This window comes from Eulemur rufifrons, chromosome 10 (assembly GCF_041146395.1).
Source record: "Eulemur rufifrons isolate Redbay chromosome 10, OSU_ERuf_1, whole genome shotgun sequence".
Lineage (NCBI taxonomy): Eukaryota > Metazoa > Chordata > Mammalia > Primates > Lemuridae > Eulemur > Eulemur rufifrons.
In genome coordinates this window covers 26,208,551-26,221,384 of record NC_090992.1, presented here as the reverse complement: position 1 = coordinate 26,221,384, position 12,834 = coordinate 26,208,551, and positions in this window count along the sequence as shown.

The window sequence follows — 12,834 nt, the reverse complement described above, 5'->3', positions numbered from 1 at the left end:
AAGGAAGCAGGCGGTAGGCTGAGCACATAAACACTTATGGAGGTAGAAAAAGAGGATCCAGCCACCACTGCTAAGAACAAGTGCAGAGAGGTGGAGAGAAAACCAGGATAAATGGTACCACTCCCTGAGAGCAAAAGGGAAGATACAGTAGAGAGAAGGATGGTCTGGTCAGTGGGGTCGAGCGTAACAAGTATAGCAAGGATTGAGAAACAGCCACTGCACTTACATTGAACTTTGCCTGTGGCTTCATCGCAAGGGTGGAGCCAGAAGCCAGACTGCATTTATTTGAGGAGTAAATGGGAGGCTGGGAAATGAATATTTGGAACAGAAAACTTTGTATCAGAAGGAAAGAGAAAGGGGAGCGGTTAGATGCTATTAAAGGATCGAGGGAAATATTAGGGGCTTTTGGCATTTCCTTTTGTTGGTTATGGATGTGGGCATTTGAACATGCTCACAGGCAAAGGGTAAGGTGCCAATAGAAGGCAGCAGGTAGGAGATATAGTTGAGAATGGAATTGGCATGTGTCAAGTGATCTCATATTCATGGTCTTTGTTCAAAGCCCAGATGTCCTCCATCTAAGTCGTTCTATTCCTAAGTGGATCCCACTAAAAAAAAATCCTTTCTCTCCTAGTGCCCAAGTCACACATGCCCCTCTGTCAATTAATTCAAGTCCTTTTACTACACTTTAGTTTCTAATGTGTAGTAACTTTTACTACACATTAGTTTCTAATGATGTTAAGATGAAAAAATGCTTAACATCATTAGTCATTAGGAAACTGGAAACTAAAGTTTTTGAGGTATAATGCACACACCATAAAATTCAGCCACTTAAAGTGGTTTTTCGTATATTCACAAAGTTGTACAACCATCACCACTAATATTAGAACATTTTCATTACCCTAAGAAGAAACCCCATATCCCCCCACACCCCACTGAGTCACTCCTCATTCTCCCCTTCCCAGCCCCTGGCAGCTACTAGTCTACTTTCTGTGTCTGTATTTTCCTATTCTGGATATTTTATAGAACCATACCTACACTACATGGCCTTTTGTGTTGGGCTTCCTTCACTTAGCATAAAGTTTTTTGAGATTCATCTATGTTGTAACATAAATCAGTACTTCATTTCTTTCTTTTCCTTTCTTATTTCATTTTACAAAGACAGGGTCTCATTCTGTCACCCAGGTTGGAATGCAGTGGCGCAATCATAGCTCACTGCAGCCTCCAACTCCTGGGCTCACGCGATCTTCTTACCTCAGCCTCCTGAGGCTAATTTTTTTATTTTTTGTAGAAACAGGATCTCACTATGTTGCCCAGGGTAGTCTCAAGCTTCTGGCCTCAAGTGATCCTCCCTCCTCGGCCTCCCAACTGCTTCATTTCATTTTATGACTCAGTGATATTCCATTGTATATGTACACCACATTTTATTTATCCGTTCATGAGTTATGAACATTTGGGATGTTTCTACTTTTTTGCTTTTATGAATAATGCTGCTATAAACATTTGTGTTTAAGTTTTTATATGAATACATGTTTTCAGTGCCCTTGGGTATATACCCAAGGGTGGAGTTGCTGAATCATATAGAAGTGCTATATTTTATTTAGCTTTTTGAGGAATGGCCAGACTGTTTTCCAAAGTAGCTGCATCATTTTACATTCACAACTGCAACATATAAGAATTTCAGTTTCTCCACATCTTCACCAACACGTCATTTTCTGTTTTTGTTTATTTTTGTTTTTTCTTAATTATAGCTATTCTAATGGGTATAAAGTCATATCTCTTTGTGGCTTCAGTTTCCAGTTTCCTAATGACTAATGATATTAAGCATTTTTTCATGTACTTATTGGCCATTTGTATATCTTCTCTGGAGATATATCCATTCAAGTCTTTGCTCATTTTTAATTGGTTGTTTGTCTTTTTTTGCTGTTGAGTTGTAAGAGTTCCTTATATGTTTTGGATAATAGACTCTTTTTTAAAAAAAAAATGTAATACTGGTTATTTAACTTCAAAAACATGTCAGCATTCTACATACAAAAAATAACAGAATGTTGCAAATGTGTTTAAGTACAGAAGGTTCTTGAACTCTTATTGATGCAGTGGCATCAATTCCGCTTTGCTGACAATGAAGAGTTCTATGGTTTGCTTTAAAACAGTTTAAAAACTACTGCACTTAACTAAAAAAAAAAAAAAAAAAAAAAAGAACCAAACACTTCTCATGCCAGCTGACCCCGCTTTGTCCGCAGCTAGGAATGGCAGCAGAATGCTATGTCGCTATACAAAAACAAACAACCTGAAGCTGAATGGATGCCCGCTGCACTGTCAGCAGGTCCAGCTCACAGTGCGCATCCTGAGCCACGGCCCCTCCAAAGGGCATCTTTCCCCACGGCCTCAATGCCAAGCAAGGAGCAGCAGGAGTTGGTCTCAGTTGTTTTGCTCTTTTTACAAACTATAGATATGTACAGGGTTTCTAGCCAATAATCATATAGTTAACATCACCTTACAAATGCAAAAAAAAAAAAAAATGCCAGAAACATCTTTAAATGCCTTGGCACACCAACAGCAAAGTGCACAGAGGAGAACATGAGACTGCCTTTTTATTTTAAAAATGTTTGGAAATATGTTCAACTTTGATACAGTTTCAGGGTGCTCCAGACACCTGTGGCCACTTCATACAAACCACTGATGATTTCTAGAGCACTTTGAGACTATGATATGATTGTGATCAAATTTTGTAATTAAACCTAGTGGGGGCAATAGACATTTCTCAAGTAAGAGATGTGTCAATTATGGAGCTCCCCTACTCTGAGGTACTCACAAGGAGACAGATAAACAGTTTTTATTCCTCCTCCTCCTCCTCCTCCTCCTCCTCCTCCTCCTCCTCCTCCTCCTCCTCGTCTTCTCCATCTTTCTCTACTACCTTTTTCGGGGCAACTTTAGCAGGACGCTTTGCGCCATCAAACTTTCCTTTAGACTTACAGTCAGCAAATCTTTCTCATACTTCTCCTTCAGCTTTGCAGTCTTAGTGCTGAAAGGTTGCTTTTCACTGTCACTTAAATTATTCCACATCTCACCCAGCTTTTTCGCCACATCTCCAATAGAGATGCCAGGATTTGTGGATTTGATCTTGGGGCAGAATTCTGAACAGAACAGGAAGAATCCAGACGGTAGCCTTTGGGGGCATTAGGGTCCTTCTTTCCTCCCTTAGCTGGTCCATAATCCTTCAGTTCCCAGTCATAGCGGAGGGTGATAGACTCTTATCAGATTTATAACTTGCCAATATTTTTTCTCAGTCTGTGTTATCTTTTCACTTTCTTCATAGTGTCCTTTGATGCACAGATGGTTTACATCTTGATAAAGTCCAACTTATCTATTTTTTCTTTGGTTCCTCATGCTTTTGGTGTTATTGCTAAGAAGCATTTCCTAATCCAAGGTATTGAATACTCACATTTAGGTTCTCTCCTACTTAAAATCTTCAAAATGCCTTGCATGGAAAGTGCTTAATAAAGATTTGTTAAATTTTGTGGCCAGGTGTGGTGGATCATGCCTGTAATCCCAGAATTTTGGAAAGCCAAGGAAGGAGGATCATTAGAAGCTAGCAGTTTGAGACCAGCCTGGACAACATAGTGAGACCCTATCTCTACAAAAAATATATATATAAAGATTTGTTGGGTCAGGCGCGGTAGCTCATGCCTGTAATCCTAGCACTCTGGGAGGCTGAAGAAGGAGGATCGCTTGAACCTAGGAGTTTGAGACCAGCCTGAGCAAGAGTGAGACCCCATCTCTACTAAAATTAAAAAAATTAGCCAGGTGTCATGGTATGTGCCTGTAGTCCCAGCTACTCAGGAGGCTGAGGCAGGAGGATTGCTTGAGCCCAGGAGCTGGAGGTTGCTGTGAGCTAGGCTGATGTTACGGCACTCTACTCAGTGCAACAGAGTGAGACTCTGTCTCAAAAAGAAAAAAAAAAGATTTGTTAAATTTTGAATGGAAGATTAGTGGCAGGTAGAAAAATCAATGAGAATTTGTTTTCTTAAAAACTGTGAATCAGCCAGGCACGATGGCTCACGCCTGTAATCCTAGCACTCTGGGAGGCCAAGGCAGGAGGATCACTCGAGATCAGGAGTTTGAGACTAGCCTGAGCAAGAGCGAGACCCCGTCTCTACTAACAAAATAGAAAGAAATGATTTGGACAGCTAAAAATATATATAGAAAAAATTAGCCTGGCATGGTGGTGCATGCCTATAGTCCCACCTACTCGGGAGGCTGAGGCAGAAGGAACTCGGGAGGCTGAGGTAGAAGGATCGCTTGAGCCCAGGAGTTTGAGGTTGCTGTGAGCTGGGCTGACACCACGGCACTCTAGCCCGGGCAACAGAGCGAGACTCTGTCTCAAAAAAAAGAAAAAAAAAATGTGAATCTATGGAAAACCAACTCGTAGAATCAATAAGCAATTATAGCAAGATTGAGGATACTAGGAGATTAATATTCAAAGTCTGGCTGGGCCCACCTGCTTGTGCCTGTACTCCCAGCTACTTGGGAGGCTGAGACAAGAGGATCCCTTGACCCCAGGAGTTGGGGGCTGCGGTGAGCTATGATCATGCCCCTGAACTCCAGCCTTGACACTACCTAACTTTGAGATTTACTATAATTGACACAGTAAACAAACAGTGTGTTATTGATAAAATAATAGACAAAGGGATAAATGTAACAGAACAGAGCGCCCATAAATAGACCCATACAAATATAGTCAACTCACCTTTGACAAAGGAGTAAAAGCAACACAATGGAGCAAAGAGAGTCTTAATAAATTCTGCTAAAATCACTGGATTTCCGCATGTTAAAAAAAAATAATAAACCTAGACACAGACTATACCTTCCACAAAAACTAACTCAAAATGGATCATTGCCCTAAGTGTAAAATGCCAAACTATAAAATTCCTAGAAGATAACAGAAGAATATCCAGATAACTATGAGTTTGGTGATGACAATTTATATACAACACTAAAGACATGATCTATGAAAGAAAAGAGTGACAAGTTGGAATTCATGAAAACTAAAAACTTCTGCTCTACAAAAGACACTGTCAAGAGAATGTGGAGACAAGCCACAGACTGGGAGAAAATATTTGCAAAAGATACATCTGATAAAATATACAAAGAATTCTTAAGACTCAACAGTAAGATCAAACAATTTGATTAAAAATTGGCCAAAAAAACATTAATAGATACCTCTTCAAAGATATGCAGACGGCAGATAAGCATATGAAAACATATTCAACATCATATGTTATTAGAGAATGCAAATTAAAACAACAATGAGGTTCCACTACACACCAATCCGAAAGGCTAAAATCCACCACCAAATGCTGGTGAGGATGTGGAGCACCAGGAACTCTCAATCATTTCTGGTGGGAATGTAGAGGGTTCAGCTGTTTGGGAAGACAGCTTGGCAGTTTCTTACAAAACTAACCTTCTCTTACCAGTTGATACAGCAATCATGCTCCTTGATGTTTACCCAAGTCAATTGAAAACTTAAATCTACACAAAAGCCTGCACGTGAACGTTCATAGCAGTTTTATTCACAATTGCCAAAATTTGGAAGCAATCAAGTTGTCGCTCAACAGGTGAGTGAATAGACAGGCTGTGGCACAGCCAGACAATGGAATATTATTTAGCAATAAACAGAAACGAGCTACGAAGCTACAAAAAGACATAGAGGAACCTTAAATGCGTATTGTTAAGTGAAAGAAGCCAATCTGAAAAGGCTACATACTGTAAGATTCCAACTACCTGACGTTCTGGGCAAAGTAAAACTACGAAAGCAGTAAAAAGATCGATGATTGCCAGGGATCTGGGGAGAGGAAGAGATGAGTAGGTGGATCTAGAAGGTTTTTAGGGCAGTAAAACTATTCTGTATGATACCATACCAATGGCTACATGCCATTACGCATTTGTCAAAACCCATAAACACACAACACAAAGCATATGCCCTAATTTAAACTGTGAACTTTAGTTGATAATGATATGTCAATACTGGTTCATTGTTTGTAACAAATATGCCACACTGGTGGGGGATGTTTGTGATGGGGGAGGCCTTGTGTGTAAGTGTTGGGTGGGGAGGGTGGTTATGTGGAAACTCTCAGTACCTTCTGCTCAATTTTGCTGTGAGCCTAAAATTGCTCTAAAAAATAAATTCCATTAAGTAATGTGTGAATCAGTCACCATCAAAGCATTTTATAGAGCCAGGCACAGTGGCATATGCCTAGAGTCCCAATATACAGGAGACTGAAGTAGGAGGATCGCTTGAGCACAGGAGTTCCAGGCTGCAGTGAGCTATGCTTGTGCCTGTGAATAGCCACTGCACTCCAGCCTGGGCAACATAGAGAGATCCTGGCTCTTCATTTAAAAAAAAAAAACAAAACGAAAAAAAGTACTTTTTATGCTCAAGCAGGTGCAAGGACTGCCAGACAGAGCAAGCCCCATCTCAGCTGCCCACAGTACAAAACAAAGGAGGTTACCCTGGAGCATTTCCTCACAGTCCAAAGGGGACTTTCTTCTCTGCTTATTTGTACGATTTGTGGAGGGGAACATTTAGGTTTTAGGAGACACAGAAACAAAGTCAGCTAAACAGCTGTGAACCAGCTTCGTGGGCAGCTTTACAAAAGTATGGGAGCATTCAGACTTCTTGTTCCAGGGCTACCACCAAAACAATGCTGTTGTCACGCAAGCTAGACATACGACAGACCTGCTGTCACCAACCTCTTGTCCTTTTCCCTTCTTGGTTGCTCACCTGCAGTAGCGTATTGTTGATGGCTCCCGGTTTTATTTTGTGTCATTTATGTCCTTCCAGAGCACTTGACATACAGAACGTGAAACATGCTGTCGTCTCCCCTCCGCAAGTCTCTCTAGGTCAGCAGTTCTCAATCTCTTATCAGAAATCACCTGGGGAAATCGAGAAATAACGATACCTGTGTCTCCTACCTCTTGAGATTCTGATTCAGTTGGCCTAGGCATGGGTAGCTGTCCCACCTTCCCAGGTGATTCTAGTGTGCAACTGTGGTTGCAAATTACCGGTCTCAGAGAGTCATTGAGGTTCACACAGACTCCTCTGCTCCAGCCACATAAATCGATGTGTAAAGGATTTTATTTTATTTTATTTTATTTTTGAGATGGGGTCTCTCTCTGTCGCCCTGGCTAGAGTGGTGTCATCATAGCTCACTGCAACCTCAAACTGTGGGCTCCAGTGATCCTCCTGCCTCAGCCTCCCCAGTAGCTGGGATGACAGGTGGGCGCCATCACACCTAGCTAATTTTTCTGTTTTTTGTAGAGAAAGGGTCTCGCTCTTGCTCAGGCTCGTCTCGAACTCCTGGCCTCAAGCAATCTTCCCACCTTGGCCTCCCAAAGTGCTGGGATTACAGGCATGAGCCACCACACCTGGCCTGTAAAAGGCTTTTAAAGACACTCTTCCCTACTCCACCCCATACACAGGAAGGTTCTAGAAAACATTGTTTCTGTCAATTTATCCACAATTTTAGTAGATACTTATTGAACACACCTATTAAGTATTAGGTTAAGTGCTGAGAAAATAATTCCTTCAAAGGGCTGAATGCATAAAGCACCATCAAGCTACACTACTTAGATAAGGGACATAGATCACCATTTATGGTTTTGGTTCATACAGCACAAAGATCCCAAATCAGATTCCACTGGACAAGCCTCTGTCCTGGCTCAGGACTATGTCAGCCAGGAGGAGGGGAGATTCCTGGTAATTCATCCAAAGGTGTCCCACAGGTCAGTGGGACCCTGGCCTTGTGCAGAATGCCTGAGCTGGGCACTGGCACCATGCCTGGTGTACGGAAGGCACTCCATTCTTCCCTAGTTGTTGAAGGACTACAAAAAGCTTCATGGAAATATTGAGAAGAGAGGATTAATTCTGTCCCTATGAAGGAGGTCCACAAGGGCTGAAACTGTGACATTGGAGCTGAGCCTTGAGGAATGGCATGCCCAGTGGAGAAACAGGAGACGAGCCTTCCTGGCAGGTGGGATGGCCCGTGGAGTGGAGAGTGGGCATCTGGGGCATTTGTACCCGCTGGAGCACAGCAGGCAGGGACTCCACCAAGCAGGCAAGCTGGGTTGGGGATAAGGTACAGGGCTCACTGTGGAGTTGGGGATTTTACCTAGTGGGGAGCATTTCAGGATCTCCAGCTAAGACGTAACACAGTCAGATCTTGGCTTTTAGATTACGCTGGCGGCTGTGCAGAGGAAGGACTCAAGAGACTGGGGAAAGGCACACGTGGCCACCAAGACTCCAGGTAAGAGTGGGAAAGCCCTGAATGTGTTGCGAATCCCCAAGGAAACTTTACAATTAGATTCCTGGGAGTTCTAAGTTCTAGAATCTTTCTCTCTCAGCCCCACATACTCACGTTCTACAAGGCCACCAAGGGCACCACTGTATTTTTTTGGTGGAACAATGGATATTGCTGTTAGCTCCTTAGAAAATCTGATGTGATCAAGAGTCAAAGAAGAAAGAAAGTCTTGGGAGGATAAATATCCTGAAACCCTCCAAAATTGTTAGCAACTGACGAAAGAATACCTTGATCAGAGGGAGATCAAATGACAAATTTTCATATTCCTTTCCTTCCAGAAAGCACTGTGAACCTAGAGGAAACATTCACAAAGTAGACCACAAAAACCAGAGTCTAAGTGTGAATCCTCTACATTTCTTAGGGTTTTCCTATATTTGGGGGATTTCACTGAATAATCTTATTTAGCTTCAAAAGTGGCAGCACAATACAAAGACAGTCTCCTCCAAATAAAGTTTTTCGTGTTCATTTTCTGAAATTTACATCTTAAATAAGTAGAAATGAAGGATTATCATATGCTTTTATTTCTACATATTCTCTCATGAAATCTGAATGATTTTTTGAAATGTAAAATAATTTGTAGTCACTTGTTTCCTGTCATTTAAACAAACAAAAATTCTAAGGTCTCATCTGTCATATTTGATCAGGATCTTTAGGAGTGGGGCCCAGGCACCTGTTCTGTATTCTAACGTGCTCCCAGTTGAACTAATCTATTGCCTCCCTGACTTCAGGAATCTACATAACCTTTGCCATATTCACATTGCCCTTTTGCTATTATGCACTCATATTATTTTAGATTAATGAACTTTAAAGTTTTAGTTTTAGCCAAACAATATCCATTAAATCATGGATTTGAGGCTTAAAAAAAAAAAAAAAAAGATTCACATCACAGCCTGAGCAATACAGTGAGACTCCGTCTCTACAAAAAAATAGAAAAATTAGCTGGATGTGGTGGTGCATGCCTATAGTCCCAGCTACTCAGGAGGCTGAGGCAGGAGGATCGCTTGAGCCCAGGAGTTCAAAGCTGCAGTGAGCTATAACGGTGCCACTGCATTCCAGCCTGGGACACAGTGTTCCCCCTTCTCACCAAAAAAAAGGGGAAAAAAATGTAGGTTGAAATACATAGCTATTTTAAAAATCCACTTGTGGACCAAATGAAGTCAGCTCTTATACCACCCCACCATTGCCTCTCAAAGCTGCAAGTTTGGGCCCAGATCAATCAGAGCCGAACTTTGGTGCCCTTTCCCTCCTCTTCCAAGATCCCTCTTCTTAGGCCTGGGTGCCTCTCACAGCCCTGTGTGAAGCCCCTTCCTGCCAAGATGTGCCCTTCTCCCCTTCTCCTTCCTCTACCCCTTTCTGTCACTCCAGCTAAGCTGACTTTTTCTCAAGGGGCCATACCTGAACTCAGAACAGCACCACTGAAGCATGTTAATAGATGTTCAAATATAATTAGGTGATGGGTATCGGGTTTAACCTTTCACATGCAAACGTGCTTGCTTTGTTTGCCTACAGTGGGACTCTTCTGAAATAGACGTTTCACAGAGCCCCTTCCACCAGCGCCTGGCCAGACACGCTGCCCATCTCTCCAGCCTCGTCTCTCCACCCCTTCTCGCTGGCTGCCTTTTCCAGTCCTTGGTACACAACTTCCTCTTTTAACACAGAGCTCCTTCCTGCCCCAGGCCCTTTGCATTTCATGGATCCTGTGCACCCGATTTTCATGTAGTTGCTACTTAGACATTTCTTTTGGTTTCAACTTAAATGTCACCTCTTTCCCAGAAGCAGCCCTTGACCCACCGGCTAAAGCTGCACCACTTCCTGCCCATGCCCAGACACGCTCTACCACAGTGGCTCTCAACCAGGTGTGATATTGCCCTTGGGAGATGTTGTCGTTTGTCGCTGGACGGTGTCACTGGCATCCAGAGGGTGGAGCCTAGGCATGATGCTGACCATCCAACAGTGCACAGGACAGCCGCCTCTGACAGAGTGCTCTGGCCCCAAATGCCACGGTTGAGAAGCCAGGCTCTGTTACAATATTCTTCTCCTAAGCATTAATCAGTACCAGAAATGATGGGTTTTGTACTTCTTCCCTGCTAAGTTGGCACTCCTCCAGAACTGGAACTCAGGGTTGTTCTCTTCAATATCCCCAGAATCTAAAAGATTACAGGGCACCTGCTTGACTCTCAACAAATTTTGACCCAATTTGACTTTGTCCCAGGAGACCACAAATTGAAGATGCCTGGCCCAGACTGACGAGCCTGAGAAAATACCAAGTCAGTTTTTGAAATGACAAAAAAAGAAGAAAAACAACTTTTATTAATGAATGTACATACAAATGAAACAAGACAACCACTAAGAGTACTTCACACTGCCATGTACTCATGACATTATTCTACCTTAACAGACGTCTGTGCAAAATCGGTTCTGCTACGTCTTAAAGATGTGCAAAAATTTCTTACGTTTAAATATATGATCTTAATTACACCAGTGTTCTAATGTCCCAAGACAGATTGTAGGTAATGGAATCTCAAGAATCAAAGACAAGAATCTCCAAGAATCAAAGTCTCCAAGAATCAGTCTCCAAGAATCAAAAACAAAATCCAATATGATCAATAAGAATGATATATTTAGAGGGGGAAAAAGCACATTAACTAAATTTCTTCCCTTCCTCCCTTCTTACCCATTCTGGTATTGATGAATTTTATCTACAGCATAAGATGATAGCCAAACTACCCAACTTTTTCAAAAAAGCAACATTTAAAAAAAAAAAAGATACCATGCAGCAAGAGACTTATGTAACACCATTGAAATTATTTACTGAGCACTAATACTATATCTTCTATCACTACAAAGTCTGCTAAGAAATTAAACCTTGCATGTATGTAGTGTTTTTTTGCTTTTCAAAGACTTCTCACAAGTAACATTTCATTGGAATTACCACTATATACTCTAGTTGGTATGGAATTGATTATATCTAATGGATGAAAAAAATTTAGGCACAAAAACACTTTTCTGGCCGGGCGCAGTGGCTCATGTCTGTAATCCTAGCATTCTGGGAGGCCGAGGCAGGTGGATCATTTGAGCTCCGGAGTTCGAGACTAGCCTGAGCAAGAGCGAGACCCTGTCTCTACTAAAAGTAGAAAGAAATTATATGGACAACTAAAAATATATATAGAAAAGATTAGCTGGGCATGGTGGCACATGCCTGTATTCCCAGCTACTCCGGAGGCTGAGGCAGAAGGATCGCTTGAGCCCAGGAGTTTGAGGTTGCTGTGAGCTAGGCTGACACCATGGCACTCTAGCCTGGGCAAGACAGTGAGACTGTGTCTCAAAAAAAAAAAAAAAAAAAAAACCACAACACTTTGCTTTGATGTTATCCAGTGTTACTGCTAAGAGTTAGGATTAGAACTCAGATCCTATTCTTAATCCTGTATACCGCACTAAGCCCATATATTCTGTTTCACAGAATGCCAATAGTCACTGTGCTCACATGTTCAACCAAGTTTTGGAATCGCTGGGTTAAACAAAGCTAACCAGATTCCCAGGGCCTTTAATATGCACCAAAAAGCTCCAGGAAGGGTATGGAGAATAGGGCAGGTGACAAAAATGTGCAGGCAGAAAAGGCGAGGACTTGGTGGCTAGAGGGCGTGGCCCCAACAGTGGGGCCCTGAGTCCATAGACATGCAGGCCAATGTTGCCAAGTATTTCCAGAGAAGCTACAAATCTGGGCTTTAATTTCAAATCTTCAGGTTTATGCACATTGCCTCACATTCAACAAAGCTCTAGTTTAAAAAAAATGAATTTTTAGACCAGATCAGCCTGGTATTCTTGGGAAACCCAGAATACCATGTGTCACAATCTTATTTGCCCACGGGACCTTCAAAAGACCTATTAATTTCCTGGAACCCTGCAGATCAGTGTCATCTTCAAAAGCAAGCATCCTGGCCAGGCGCAGTGGCTCACGCCTGTAATCCTAGCACTCTGGGAGGACAAGGCAGGAGGATTGCTTGAGCTCAGGAGTTCCAGACCAGGTGTAGCAAGAGCGAGACCCCGTCTCTATTAAAAATAGAAAGAAATTAGCGAAACAACTGAAAATAGAGAAAATTAGCTGGGCATGGTGGCACATGCCTGTAGTTCCAGCTACTCAGGAGGCTGAGGCAGGAGGATCGCTTGAGCCCAGGAGTTTGAGGTTGCTGTGAGCTAGGCTGATGCCACAGCACTCTGGCCCAGCAAGAGAGTGAGACTCTGTCTCAAAAAAAAAAAAAAAGCAATCATCCTGTCCTCCTAGACCACTATGGCCGCTAGCATGAATTATTTCAGGGTTTACTCAAATAGAAATTGGAATTAAAACCCAGCCTTAGTTCATGTAGAAATTTTTCTTCTTCTGACAAATCTAGTCCTTGAAAATCTGTACTTCTAAACAATTATACCAGTGACTGAAGATATCCTGACAATAAACATTTGTTTAACTCTCCTGGAAAAA